Source organism: Aedes aegypti, chromosome 1, assembly GCF_002204515.2.
Source record: "Aedes aegypti strain LVP_AGWG chromosome 1, AaegL5.0 Primary Assembly, whole genome shotgun sequence".
Taxonomy (NCBI): domain Eukaryota; kingdom Metazoa; phylum Arthropoda; class Insecta; order Diptera; family Culicidae; genus Aedes; species Aedes aegypti.
The window spans coordinates 96,023,708-96,039,487 of NC_035107.1; the positions used below are offsets into that span (position 1 = coordinate 96,023,708).

Below are 15,780 nucleotides of genomic sequence, written 5' to 3' on the forward strand. Positions count from 1 at the left end.
GCGGTACTACGCAGTAGTCCAGTTGTTAATTACACCTATCGTTTGTCTGGTGAGTTGCACGCTTACTGTCAATGATGATGTCACGCTACACGATAAGTCTAGCGTAACATTTGAAAAGGGCCTAACTGCAAAATGTAAACAAACTTGATTATTCATTATTCGTATAATTTTTTACGTGAATTACTCCTACATACTCTTACGGGCATGAAAAATGCATTATTAATGGTAATTTTATTCAAATTTAAAAGGGCCTATCTGAAAACGATAAAACTAAGAGGGCCTAACTGGTCATAAAAGGGCCTAACTGAAAATTTCCATCAAATCAGATTGGCCCTACAATGCGTTTTTAATTTTCCTCCATATTTTTCAATATTTAGCCATTGTATAGTGTTTCTCTCGAATAATGGAACCTAGTGAAATATTTGAAAAGGGTCTATCAGCATAACGTAAAAATTGAGAAATTCTCGATTGAAGATTATATAACATATTGATTGTTACTATTTTAAACTCATTGCTATCTAATAGTTTTAAACTTTTGTTCGACACTCATAGTCTATTACTGGGCCACGTAACGTTTTAAATCTAACATAACATAAAAACTAGTAAAAAATGTTGAATACAAACATCATCGGCAGATAGGCCCTTTTACGAGTCTTCAAACCAGTTAGGCCCTTTCAGTTAGGCCCTTTGATTGAACATGGTTTCAGTTAGGCCCTTTTATAATTTGCTAATTTTATTGATTTTTGAATTGGTTTGCACAAATCTTGAAAAAAATTTAGCGATTATGTGAAAAAACACTATATAATAGCTAAATATTGGAAATTTTCGGTTGAAGATTCAGTACCATATTGATTATTCCTATTTCAAACCCATTCGCTTTTTACTAGTTTCATACTTGGGGAAGATCCAAAAATGACGTCCATCGTTTTTCGGGATTTCTAGAACCTTTCTACCCCCTCTGTCACGCTTTTTCCAATACCCAATCCATGCACTATCACATTTTCGTACATCCCCCCATTGGAGGAGGCCCCATTTGATGGACTTTTTTTTTTGGGATAATCCCTTGTGTTCGACACTTATAATGGTCTATTACGTGGCTCACAACGATTTGAATTTCAAATAGCACAACAACTTGTAAAAATAGTTCAATTCAAACATCATCCGCAGATAGGCCCTTTTACGAATTTTCAAACCAGTTAGGCCCTTTTTGAATTTGCTAATTTTATTAATTATTGAAGTGATTTGCATAATTCTTCAACAACATTTAATGATTATGTGAGAAAACAACACAATATCATACAAGCTAAATATTGGAAACTATTCTATACAAAATCAGCAACATATTGATTATTGATATTTCAAACCCATTCACTTTTTTTACTAGTTTTATACTTGTGTTAGACACTCATTATGGTTTATTACGTGGCTAAGAACGTTAGTAATCTCAAATAGCAAAACGACTCGTGAAAATGGTTGCATTCAAATATCATCAGCAGTTAGGCCCCTTAATGAATCTTCAAACCAGTTAGGCCCTTTCAGTTAGGCCCTTGGATTGGACATGGTTTCACTTAGGCCCCTCCAGTTAGGCCCTTTTATTTAACATAGGTCCAGTTAGGCCCTCTTGGAATTTGTTAATTTTATTGAATATTGAATAGATTTTCAAAGTTTTAGAACAAAAACAATCGATTATGTGAGAAAATCAACATTGAATATTGAAAATTCTTTATTGAAGATTCAGTACTATATTGATTATTCATATTTCAAACCCTTTCTCCTATTTACTAGTTTTATACTTGTGTTCGACACCAATAATAGTCTACTAGGTGGCCCATAACGATTTAAATCTTAAATAACAAAACAACTCGTGAAAATGGTTGAATTCAAACATCATCGGCAGATAGGCCCTTTTACGAGACTGCAAACCAGTTAGGCCCTTTCAGTTAGGCCCTTTGCTTGAACATGGTTTCAGTTAGGCCCCTCCAGTTAGGCCCTTTTATTAAACTTAGTTCCAGTTAGGCCCTTTTGGAATTTGTTAATTTTATTGATTATTGAAGTGATTTTCAAAGTTTTAGAACAAAAATCTTATTGGAATATTTGCATACATCTGTATGTGAGTTTGCGTTTATCTCCTTAAGGATTACTTTTGAAATCCTGGAAATCAAATTCGAATCGAAATTCTCGAAGATTCTTTCGGAAATTCAATAGAAGATTCTAACAAAAATCCTGATGCAATTCTTCTGGATATTTTTAGAGGATTTTGCCAAAAAATGTACTACGACTCTACTACAAATTCGTCGAGAATTCCTCCGAAAATAACTCTGGCCTTTTTCCGGAAATACTTCTGGGATTATTATGAGAATACCTCTGGTATTCTTCCGGAAATCACCTGAGATGCTTTCGGAATCCCTTTAGAATACTTTCGAGGATGCTTCCGAAAATCTTTCTGAAATTATTCTAGAAATGCCACTGAGATTTTTACGTCCATATTCTTGAAATTTGTCTGGGACTCTTCCAAAAATCCTGTAGGAAATCTTCCAGATATCTTTCTAGCATTCTTTCGGGAAGCCTTCTGAAATACTTTCGAAAATCTTTCTGAGGATCCTTCAAATCCTTCTGTTAAGGATTCTTGCAGAAATTCTTCCCGAATTACCTCTAGACTCTGGGAGTTTCCTGAATTTTTCAAGAAAACTGTTATTATTTCGACTATCTCTCTAGGATTCTTTCGGAAATTCTTCTACAATACCCCCAGATTTCTTTCTGTTATCCTGCTGGAGGACTTCAAAACATCTTTCAAAGATTCTTCCAGAAATTTTACTGGAATTTCTGCTGGGATTCTTCCGTAAAGCCTGCCGAAATTCATCCGGAAATACGACTGGAATTCTGCTTGAATGATAAGCATTCAAGAATTCCACCGGAAGTTTTTGTGGGATTCAACCGTAAATTGTCCTGGTATTTTGTTTAAATACATTGAGATTCTTAGGGAAAAATATACAGGATTCTTAAAAATATCCTTCTGAAAATTCTTCTGGAAATTGCTTTGGAATTAAAGGAGGATTTCCGGAAGAATCCCAGGTCGATTTACAGAAGAACCACAGAGAAATCACTAAAATATTATTAGGGAGATTTCTAAAGGAATTATTTTAAGGATTCTCGTAAATTCCTGAAACAATCTCAGGAGAATTTCGAATGGATTTTGAATGTTTTTTTACAGTGATATCCAAAAGAATCCCAGAAGTTATTTCGCAAGAACCCCTGAAGATTCAATGAAAAGTCACAGACATCCAGACGATTTCATGAATATTTTCCAGAATAATTACGATGTCCAGAAGAGCTCCAGAAAGATTTACGGAATAATTTCAAATGGATTTTCCAGAAACATTTAAAAGTCACTTTCAAAAGATGCTCAGAAAAAGAAATCAGTAATCAAAGAATCTCATAGGTATTTTTTTAAAGTCCCAGTGACTGTCCGGTAGTTTTCTTGGAGGATTTCCATTTAAAGTCAAGAGGGATTTTCAGAAAATTCTGCCAAGGATTTAAGAAAATTTTCAAGGAAAATCAATGATAAATCACGAAAAAAAATCAAAAACACTTCCTTATGAATTTCCATAAGAATCACAGAGTTTTTTTTCTCAAAAAATCTTAGAAAAAAATTCTAAAGAATCACGAAGGAATTTTCGGAATAATTCTGGATATACAAAATTATCTCAGGCAGAAACAATAAAATCAATAGCTATAAATCTGTAAGAATATAAGGAGGATTTACAAACAATTACAGAGGAATTTTCGGATGATTTCCATAAAAAAAAAATTTAAAAAAATCCCCGTCATCTGGAAGATTCTTAGCAGGATTTTCGGAAGTATTCCACAGGGATTTCTGGGAGAATTCCATTGGGATTTACAAAAGAATTCCAGAGGAATTTCCAAAAGAATCCCAAGAATTTGCACGGAAGAAAGTGAAGTGAAATAATAGATTTTTTTGATTATAGTCTCAGGCGTCTTTCCGAGAATATTCTAGAATAATAGGTATAATCTAAGACATTTTTCGGAAAGAATCTCAAAGGGATTTTAAAGAACTTTCAAAGAGTTTCACGGAAGAAATACTGAAGAATTACGAGGAAAATATCAGAATTTAAATAATAATTTCGATTGGATTTCCAGAAGAAATCCCGAGAAATTTTGTGAGAATCCCCGAACCCAGATTTTTAAAATAGATTCCATTACACTGGAAAGCAATCATTAAATCATTTTCGGCAGAATTCCAGAATTTTACGGCAGAATTCCAGAATTTTACAGCAGAATCCTGAAAGGATTTCCATAATAACCCAAGATGGGTTTCTGGGATAGTCCAATAGGAAGTCCCAAGGAGGTTATTGGAAAAATCAGAGCGATCAAAGAAATAACTACATACCTTTAAGTCACCAGTCACCGTGCGGCCTCCATTCACCGTGCACATATACAAATTCTTACAGAATATTCATAAAATTTTCACAAATTATTCTTTTGTCAGCAAAATAAGATAAAACTGATGAAATGAAGTAGTTTTTGTCACAAAGCATTTTGAAAAACCTAGTTTATGCAGTCAAAATCATGTGAATTCTGTTTGATAATGAGATTTTTCAATACTCTTAGTAGAAACACCAAAAATTCACATTTTTCGTTTTAACGTTAGAGCATGAAATTTTTCAAAATTTCAACAAGTTTTCACTGTGGATACTATTAGTAAGATGTGTTTCATCGTATGAGCCTTGAGATTTTATGCAAATTAGAATTTTTTATTGTGTCTCAGGGGAAACCCAAATGCACGGTGAATGGACCCAATTCAGTATATATGGTTCCTATTACCGTGCATTAGTGTAAAAGGCATGAAATTATTCGATAATATTAGATTTATTGTTATGACGTGATTTAACTACTTCATATTTAGTTTTTGAGTGAATATGGAATGATTTGGACAATACAGTCAAACCTTTTATAATGATTTTAGTGAAAAATTAATTCTTTAGCCATTTTTTAAACTTTTAACGTTTTTATTGTGAATGAAGATTTGAATACACTTAAAAATGACTGCGCACACTACTAGCAACATAGTTGCTTCATCAATAACGTTTCTTCAAGATATGAAATAAAATCATAACGAAAACTATACGCACGGTAAATGGTGACATAGAACGGTACGAGGCGACCTAAACATGACAGTTGCAAACATAATTTTTGAGTAATTTTTTGTTATGTATCACTTTTTTAGTTTTAGATTTTTCCCTGAATTACGATATAATTGCAGGCTACGTAGTGGTATTCTAGTACGCTACAAATTATTTGGAAAAGTAATAGATTTTTATGAAGTGCAAATTTTTTTCAAATGCACGGTGAATGGTAGCTTGACGGTATAATAATTTCAGAAGGGTTTCTGAAAGAATCTCAGTGAATTTTCAAGATGTCCTCTAGCAACACAACTAATATATTGACTGTTTAACGATAAACTTGCGACGATTGACGCGCCACCATATTTCATATAACGGAGGGCAATTAAACTAACCTGGAGGTGATGCTTTGGAGGTTATTTGGCAATTTGGAGGTTAACATCCCCTCCAAAAACTAGCGATTTTGCGATGGGATGTTGACGTTTGATGACGAATACTAATATTTACAACTCAATACTTAGTTATAAATTGCGTTAAGGTGATTATAGAACAAAGCCACACCTCAAATTTTCAAAAGCAAAAGACTTGAGAACCAAACAGCTCTCACCGTTGAAAATTTATCCCATTAGTCACCACCAGCAAGCAGGCAGATTGATTGGTTTTCAACGCAAACTGTTGTCAGATTCTCCAATCTTGTGCCCTTGTTTGGCTTCGTTTTATAATCACCTTAAGCTGAGTGTACGCCATCCAGTTTGGGGGCGGATTGACGGTATCGAAGTGGATTAAAAACAATTATAGGAGAACGTGTGGAAAATACATATGAACTGCGCAGAATACATCAGACCGATTTAGCATTGCTGCGCACTTCTAAAAGCATTTTATTTTTATTAAAATGTTTGATAATAGTAGAACGACAATGATCATCAGCTGATTTTCCGCTGCTGTTTTTTTTAAATCACAATTGTTATTTCTTTCCGTGCACGCGCTCGGGAAATGAATCTGGCCATGGTGCAACAACCGCGCTACATTCGATGAATCCTATGCGACAAAAATTGTCGGCGCTATCCGTCAAATTCGCTCACCAAAGCTATTTTGGTGACTTTAACATCACAGCTAGTGACAATACTCTATTCAATGTTGCGTGTTGCATGCATCACGAGCTATCGCGTAGATTGTCACTTCGTATATTGAAAGGGGTGTCCAATATTTTGAACGACGATTTTTATAATGGATGTGTTCACTGAAAATAATTTTATTGACTTCGCAGCACCAAATCGTAATCGCGCCTGCTCGTGCGGTGCGAACTTTTCTAAATGCGAAGCTAATATCAAGGTCGAAACAATGGAAGGGCGGCTATGAAGAATTCGGGTGGCTTTTACGAATGTAAATAAACAGCCAAACAGATCTCTTACCAAGGGGTGGATCACTCCTGATGCATCTGTTAAATCGAAATGCATTTAAATGCACACTCGATAGATTTGCAATTCATGGCTTGCTCAAACTTTTTATTGTTGTCGTTGTTGAAGTGTCAAACTATTTTTTTCTATGAATTTAAGAAGAGCTACACTACTTCACCCAAATAATGGTCGATACGGATATATGGTGCCAAGAGGGACTGAAAACATTCTTCATCAAAATGCGTTAAATCTCCGTGGACATTATCATCAGCTTCATGGAGGTGGACTCCAGCTTCGGGGAAGCATGAAATCGTCACATTGTGAAGATGGATCATTGACGGATCCTATCCGAAATGTTCAGTGATTGTTTTGTTCATCAAAGCTTCATAGATATCAGATCAAAAATTGTGCTCTATCATGTTCTGTTATAGGGAGGAGTTTATTCAGAAGTAGCTATTCACACGCTGTGGTAAATGTTTTATGATCTGAAGATCTGTCCACTTGCTGTGATTCTTGAACAGTATTATGACATTATCCATAGCAAATATATGTTCCGAAGACAGACAACACGTTCAATAGGCACGTGAACATTTTTTATAAGAAAAACAAGAGTTTATTGTACTGCTCTTGATAGACAATAAAAGAAATAAAAAATAATAATTCAGACCAAACATTTTCAAGGCTTTTTTTGTTTGTTCCACCGTCACTAATAATAAACAGTATGTGGGTTTCTCAGGAAGGTGGTTCCTACAGGGACGTGGGACGATCAAGCTATTATCCCGTAACTCATGAAGTACACATAGCTTGTTAATCTGTACACTGGTTTTCAAAAAGCCCCTGAGTAATCAGACGCTTTTAGCTCCAAGGATCCATAAGTGGATTGCAGCGGTATCGATAAAGCTTTTGATTGATATTTAATACATATTCGTTCTGAAGCAACAGCTTGAGTATCTGAAACGAATAAAATATTAGTGATTAGTTTATTTATTGGGAAGAGAAAAACTATGTTGATCCTTTCATAACAAATAACGCGTTGCTATAGCACGACGATATAAAGAACCAGTGCTAAGCTGATGTGAATGTCGAAAAAATGCATTTAATGCAATTTGATGTACATTCGATGTGCACTGTAGAAGTGATCCACCCCTTGTCTCTTACACACTATGTCATTAATGACGAAATTTTAAAAAAAATGCGCTACTTGGGATAATTACGTTTCAGAAGTATTTATATATTTTACTTCAAGAATCTGTCTCAATTGCGTAAAAAAATACCTATTATCGAATAGCAATCATATTTGTCATAAAATGGGGAATTTCACAATCATGAAAAGGGTAAAAAAATACTCTTTTTTTTAACTTGCATACAGTGTAATAACGGGTAAAATTTGACTCATTAATGGGTGAAAAATTAGTTCAAATCGTGAAATCAATCCTGCGCGACCACCATCAGTTGGTGGAAGAGCCACTTGTTAATCCGTTGAAATTATTGTTAAGGGATGGTACACAAATTATGTCACGCTAAATTTCGACTTTTTTGACCCCCCCCCCCCTTTGTATCGTTTTTTGTATGAGTCCTTCGAAAATTTTGTAAGGCTTGTCACGCTCGGCCTGTCCCCTCCCCCTTGGAGCGTGACGTAATTTGTACATGACCCCTAATCTTATCATCTTCCAGGACGCCAAGTACCCGCAAGTAAGTATAATACTGTTGATGAACAGTGCTGGGAATGGTAATAAGAGTAGGCTTGAATTTCGAGAAAGTCACGTGGCTCTCTAACTACAGTAGTTCAAAAACGATGAATCTCATCAAGTAGCCTATGTTGGGTGCATGAATTTTCTAAATCGTTAGTGTCATTGAAGGCTCTAAATGCGGGAAATGCAGCGGGAAATCGAACATTTTTCTACAGTAATTTTGGATTGCCCTTAGCAACGGTTGTTTTGCAATTTTCAAGGCTTTTGCATACAGCAGCGATGGGCGTGAGTTCACTGGTTTCGCTGACTGTGATTGGCTTTGTTTGGCTACTGTAGAGTGAATTTCAGATTTTTTCCCAACCCTGTTGATATATTCATCATTGCATTTCAACAACAAAATTATTATCACTGTACCTGTACGTGCGAATTAATTTGAGTGCCGCCACTAATAAAAACAAATAATCGACTCACACTCCCAATTTGTGGAAACTGAGCACCCCTTCGTTAATGTATTCGTCTTCGGTTGCCAAACACGAACCGAAAAAGTTACGCGACTGCGGCGTGTGCTCTCGGTGCCACTAAAAACGCAATTTATCGCCGGAAAAACCTTTAAAATTGCAACCATCGCGTGTAGAAAGTGCTCATTGTGTATAAATATTGCGTAAGTGATATGAAAGTTTTTAAAAATCTCTTGATTCAGTGAAATATTACGATTTGGAGATCGGTGCCAGCAAGCGTGAGAATGGAATTCGAGATGAAAATGGGTTGCGTCGCTCTGCTGTGAATGTGTGAGCAAGATGAAGAAGAAAGTGATATGTTGCTGCAATGTTGTGTCTGAGATGCGATGCTGATAATAGTGCGAATATTGTAAATAATTTCTACAACAAATGCAGTTATTTTCGATTTCGAAGAATGAAATTATGAATAACTAAGAAATAAATGCAATATATCATGTAGGTAAACGTATTGTCGATTTCTTACAAAATATTTTCATCTTGATAAATGTTGTACTGTAGCATGGCACGTACAAAAATGTAGCAGTGACAAGCAGTGTGCAACATAAACAAACAGCTGTTGCTGAGTCTAGATTAGTGCGAGAACAGTGCGTGAAAAATGAAGTGTGAAAATTTGAACTTTTAAAGCTTTTAAAAGTTCAAATTTCTACCCATTTGACTTTTTAACAATACTTACTGACCTAATTATGGGCCTTCCTTATCCTAGTAATAACGTCCAAAGCTACAAAGCAAAGCTATGCTGAAGGTGTCTGGGTTCATTTCCGGTCGGTCCAGGATCTCTCCGTAAAGTAAAAACGAGATAAAATGCATCCAAAGTCATATAGATATATTACGGTTATTAAGAAAATTTTCCGGTTTGCGGTAGCCGCAGTGTTCTACCGTAGACTTCGAAATCATTCTATCATTGAACCAAACAATTCAATCATAGTATGCTTGAAAGACTATGGAAAAAGTGTTGTATGTTTTTTTTTTTTGATTCAACATACAAGTTGAAGTGTCCATCATCTGACTCTCAGTTAGCGCATCAATCTGGTAAATCAACAGTTACGGCACTTCATAAATTGCTAACAAAAATGAAAAAAAAAAACTTTCAGTGAAAGAAATAGCACTTATTCTTGGACATTGAAGGAGCCTTCTACAACGCTTCCTATTGTTTAATGACTCGTGCGATGCAAAAAAAATCAACAAGAATTTCTCTAACTGGATCAATAATATGCTTGCAAAAAGAGAAATCACTTCCGAGCTGGGAAGTTAGTCTTTAACAGTAAGGGCTACAACAAGTTTCCAACAAGGAGGAGTCCTCTCACTTTTGTTGTGGTCTTAAGTAGTTGACGATCTTCTTAGAAGCTTGGAAGAAAGAGTTTTCGAGGTTGTAGGATTTGCAGATGATCATTATTATGAGAGGATAGTTTGACAATATAAATTCAGGAAGAATGCAACGGGCCCCAAATTTAACTCATTCTTGGTGTATCCAGGAGGGTCTTAACATAAATCCTTCAAAAGCAGTAAGTGTCCCTATCACTAAGCAAATGAAGTCTATCATCAAAGCTTTGAAGCTTGGAGTAGTACAAATGCATCTCAGTGAACAGGTTAAATACTAAAGAGTAATTTTGGTGGCTAAACTGAATTGCAATGCTTATCTTCTTCTTCTTTCTGGCATTACGTTCCCACTGGGACAGTGCCTGCTTCTCAGCTTAGTGTTCTTATGAGCACTTCCACAGTTATTAACTGAGAGTTTACTGTGCCAATGACCATTTTTGCATGCGTATATCGTGTGGCAGGTACGAAGATACTCTATGCCCTGGGAAGTCGAGAAAATTTCCAACCCGAAAAGATCCTCGACCGGTGGGATTCGAACCCACGACCCTCAGCTAAGTCTTGCTGAATAGCTGCGCGTTTACCGCTACGGCTATCTGGGCCCCAATGCAATGCTTATATTGACTATGTTACTAGTGAAGCTACTAGTCCGTTTTGGGCATGCTTCAATTTTTTTGGCAGAAGATGGGGCTTGGAACCAGAAGTGATAATATAGATTTATCCATATTACATCCAAACGATTATCCATACTTCATTCAAACGTAACATGTGCTTCACTAGTGTGGTGGCCAAAACAAAAGAGGCCACAGCACAAGGAAAGCTATCAAAACTACAACGTCTTGTATCCATCGCTATAACGGGAGCGATGCGGAGCACTCCGTTAAAAGCATTAGATGCAATTCTTCATCTGCTACCGTTGTATGAATTTGAACAACTAGATGCTCAGGCATTACAGCTCAAATAAGTTTTAATCAGGTGATATTGTAGTACACTTGAATATTTCACAACATATCCATTGTGGGCCAGTGATGGCTTTGCATGAACACTTGATGGAAACTGTGGACAACTCTGATACTCCTTACAACGTATGCGACATGTCCGAGGTCCCAATGTTCGTCAAGGCGCCATAAAATTCTTCAAAAATGGCTTAAAAATTGGGACACATTCTGGAGCAGGAATCTACGGCCCTGGGACAAACACTACAAGGTGTAATCCAACTAAAAAAAATCCTAATGTAACTAACACGAAAAGACTCATAAAGCTCAACAAGAAAGTTGTTTGTACAGACACTGTCCGAGTAAATATCATTTAAAGAAATTGCAGGGCTGTTACAACAGTCACAAATTTCGCGATTCTCACGGATTTCGTAATTTTCGCGGATTTGTAGCGGATTTGTACCGTCCGACGCGAAAATCGCGAGTGAATGAAAAAGTGTCGCGAAAATCGTGGATTTGTCAACTCATGCCACGAAAGTCATACCGGGTACCCCCGTTGGTTTGACCACATTTAATCTGAACACTTTTTAATCTGTACCCCGCTAATTTGCACATTGTTCAGATTAAAAATGGTTCAAACGTCATTTAGGGGCAATCCATTAATAATGTAAGACAATTTTGGCGGTTTTCAGAACCACCCCCCCCCCCCCCAAAAATAAGATTTTTTGTATGAAAATTGAAAATAATTTGTATGACGCATAAGAAATCTCACCCCCCCCTCCTCCCATAATCCCTTACGTAATTAATGGACCACCCCTTAGCTCATGGTACGGAGTGAAGTGAGATGGAACGCTGTGGAACGGAACGCAGAATCAAAACAAAACAGTGAAAGTGGTAGCCAGAAACACGTTTCTAGGGTGACTAGATGTTGAAATTAAAAATGAACCCCGATGGTTTCATGAGGTACCGTTCAAATTAGCGGAGGTTCACGGTATACAAATCGATTAGACAAACAATTCAATTCAGTAGTTTTGAATTACGCAATTTCAATTTTGCTTAAGCTACAAAGTTTCTAATTTACAGAGTCTGCAAAATATTAACTTTGTAACTTTTCAAAATTGTGATTCTTTATATTGAAAGCGCAGTGTTAGCTGATATTGTACTGTGGTCACCAAATTTATATTTTGTACACTATTTTATATAGTCAAATTTGGAAGTCTGACGCTGTAGTGCTGTATCTGCCTTATGTTTAAATTATTGAATCCTAGTTCATTTAATTTTCTACTGATAGTCAAAAATCCTTGAGGTGAAAGCAATACTGTTCTGATTTATTGAGAGTTCTACTATAATTAAATAAAGTTGTCGGTTCAGATTTTTTGAATACAAACAGTTAAGAAGAATAAAAAAATAATATAAGTATTTACAATTGTGTTTTAGAATATTTTTAAAGACTGTTTTAAACAAACAGACTTTCTGAGGTATTAAATGAATGTTTGCCCTTCAGTTCAATACCAGTCAAATATTTGCTTCTTGCAAGCTTTTGGCGATCTAATATGAAGAAAGATAGCGTTAGCGTAGCGCTAGCGTTAGCGTAGTTCACGATCTAATATGAAGAAAGATGAGCAAAAATTTGTATTGAGATTTACTATTTCTTATGCGTTTATTTGACAATATGTTTGTTTAATAATTAATGTTTAATTATGAGGTGACCCATTTCGCATAATGACGTTTCGTATAAAGCAGTTTCATACAAGAACAGGTAATATTTTTTAAAAAAAGCAGGTAATATTTATTTATTCTCTATATGCAAAATGCCCCTTCATATAATTATGCAAAACGTCGTTATGCGATACGTCCCACCTTCTAATAATTGGGCATATGAAAATTATCACCAGTAACTTTGTCTGGAATGTACTCTTTTCTTAGCCATCGTGATCTTTTTGCCGAATGCTAAAATATTGATAGTATAAACGATTCTCAAAATGTTATCAATCGAATTCAAAACTTTTTTTTTTCGCTTCTTGCTTTTTCTCGATTTAATGCCCAACAGACACTAATGGAAAGATTTACAATATCATCATTCTTATGATATTAAAAATTATGTAGACAAATGTAGGAAAGTGAAATGGTCATGCTACCGAAAAAACTGCTTCTAAATTACTAAATGTCCAACATTACCTTGCAAAATCAAAGACATGTCTAATGGATTCTCTATAAAACTACTGCGACAATTATAATAATGTGTCCATATTTTGCTTGCTTCGACTAAATGCATGAATTGGGTACATTAAATGTATGGAAATTTTCCATGATTAGCGGATATAGTGAATTGCTTACTCGATCTTATCTTAATCAATCGATTTTTTATTCACTTCAAAATTTATCAAATTCTGATATGTTCCATCAGATCACCTTTCTTAGATTCTTAAAATTTGCTACAAGACCATTTAGGGTGCCACTGTTACCTGGGAAGACATGTCTGATTAGAGGGGAGTCCTCTATGCCCGGACAGTTTGAATTTTCCAAAAACGAATAATGATATTAAGATTTTGGTATTCTAGAAAAATACTTAAATACATTTTTGCAGTGTATACAAACTATGACGTTTTCATGTCCAAACGTAAACAAACAGTAGCTGTAAAAAGCTTCACCCTGATTCGTTCTATTGAAAAAATGTGAAGCGAGAAAATTTCAAACAGTACTTCAGTTCATGACATCAGTAAGTTTTGCATCAATCAATCAAAATATATTATAAAATGTAGAATTTCAAGGAAAAGTCACCTTTTTGTATAACCATTGCAAGTCCTCTATGACCGGACAGTGAAAATGATAACCTAATAACTAGGATCTAATTCATTATTCGTTTTTTCATAAATGTTGGATACCGAAAAGAAACGAACAGCAACAAAAATGGAGCATAAACAACGAAACTTTCGGTATTTGGAGACCCTAAAAAGTGCTGTAAGGCACAAGATATGAAGTATAGTCACCTCTCCATAAGTCGATAATGAAGAGACCATAGAGTTAGAAAAATATCGAGTAACAGAACACTGAACCAGTGGAAATGCGACCTTCGAGGACCATCGAGGTAGTCCAAATTTTAACAAATTTTGTTAGAAAAAACGCGCTAACCGAGTGCTACAACTCTGTTGGAATCCACTGGTCGGGCAGTGCATACGATTTTTGGTACATAATGTAACCTACCATAAAAAGGAATTGTAATGGTTTTTTTTTTCTATTGTAATTATTTACTTAAAATATTGTTAATTTGTTAACCTGCACAAAAATTAACGGTAAAACTAATTTTGATTTTGAAATATTACCTAAAATCAATAAGTGTCCGGGCATAGAGGACTCCCCCTAACCCAACAACATTCTGCAAACATTGATCAACGTTTGATTCCATCCACTCATGTGCAAACATTTCAATTGGGTTTCCGCTACCAATAGTGGATAACCTGAGAACAAAATTACAAAAAAGTTTAAGCAAGAGCCCCATAATTGATCTTTTTATGTTAAACAAACGATCTAAAAGGGGGAAAAATAGAAAAAAAAAATGTACATTACTTGAGACATTATTTGGTACTTATCTTTCGAACAAAATATTTGATTTACACATAGATTACATCATAGCATCTTTTCTCTCGTAGCAGCAATTGAATTCTGTCGAATGGTGCATGCAGATCATCTCTATGACTTTTTTTATTTCGATACATCAATTTGAAACATTGCTTTCATTAGTTAAACCAGTAATGCAACGTGACAGCAACTACTGTGGCAAAAAAAGTTAAATCTCTGGGAAAATATAATTTTTAATATGACATTTAGATGATAAGTTGAAATTTCGCCAATCAACTGGACTAGAAGCATTTTTGTGAACGGAAAATAGCATATGTCATTTTTTATCAAAAATATACGTGTTGACCTACTGTTTGAAGTTCAACCTTCTGGTACTTCTACAACCATTAATGCAGGTATCCAAGATTTGATTTTTTAAATAATATTTTTTGGTCGCGGATTGATGCCTTCAGCCGCGGATGGAGTTTTGGTAGTCGCGATTTTCGCGGATAAGATTTTGAAGTTTTTGTAACAGCCCTGAAATTGGTCAGGTTCAGAATGATATCTGTCGCGTCTGTTATATGCAATGCGAATCATCGCAATGCAGATTGATGACAAAGCTGTGAAGCAGTCTTTGTCTCAGTAGAGGTGTGATTATGGAACCATGTAGGTACTTAAAAAACTGTTTCAATTTAAAATACCAATTCCATTTCATCCAGCTACGCTTTCAGCAGACTGACATTTTCACGCACACAGTGTCCGCTTATGTGGCTTATGTACTGTCAGCGTTTGTTTTATGTACAATCGCGAACAGTCGTGTCGCCGCGGCTTTTAACCACGACCAGCGAGCTCGGATTGTAATATTAATAATAACTTAAGTTTAGCTGTTGTAGTAGTTAAACGAAAAGGCAAAGCATCCAGCCAGCGCAGCCAGAGCAATAATAAATAAAAATACCTTCGTTCTCGCGTCGCGCTCAATCATATGTATTAGAGGAGATTCGACTACGACGACGACGGGAAAGGAGTGAAACACGCAGATAGACCAGTTGCGAGGCCACTTCGTCGCGGTTTTTATTCCTGAAAGGCAGCGTTTATTTAGTACCTACTGACTTGGCTGCGATGGAGCAGACGAATCGAACGCAGGACAAATCGAATGTGTGGCATAGTGTGCAGTTGGGGGATTGAATTTCTACTGCTAATAAAGGCGAATTATTATATAATTTTGT

General features: G+C 35.7%; 1 protein-coding gene across 3 annotated transcripts in view; it reads left to right on the forward strand.

The window, feature by feature from the left end:
* The first annotated feature begins 8,744 nt into the window (after positions 1-8,744).
* The window catches only part of LOC5570419 (mitogen-activated protein kinase kinase kinase 15), a 68,854-nt gene continuing 61,818 nt past the window's right edge, over positions 8,745-15,780 (forward strand). Inside the window, exon 1 of one of the 3 annotated variants that reach the window (XM_021843023.1) lies at positions 8,745-8,890. The gene's annotated coding sequence lies outside the window, so the exon portion shown is untranslated. Of the gene's footprint in view, positions 8,891-9,163; positions 9,183-15,418; positions 15,710-15,780 lie in introns of those variants that run through there. The other 2 variants (XM_021843034.1, XM_021843028.1) reach the window with 2 other exon arrangements.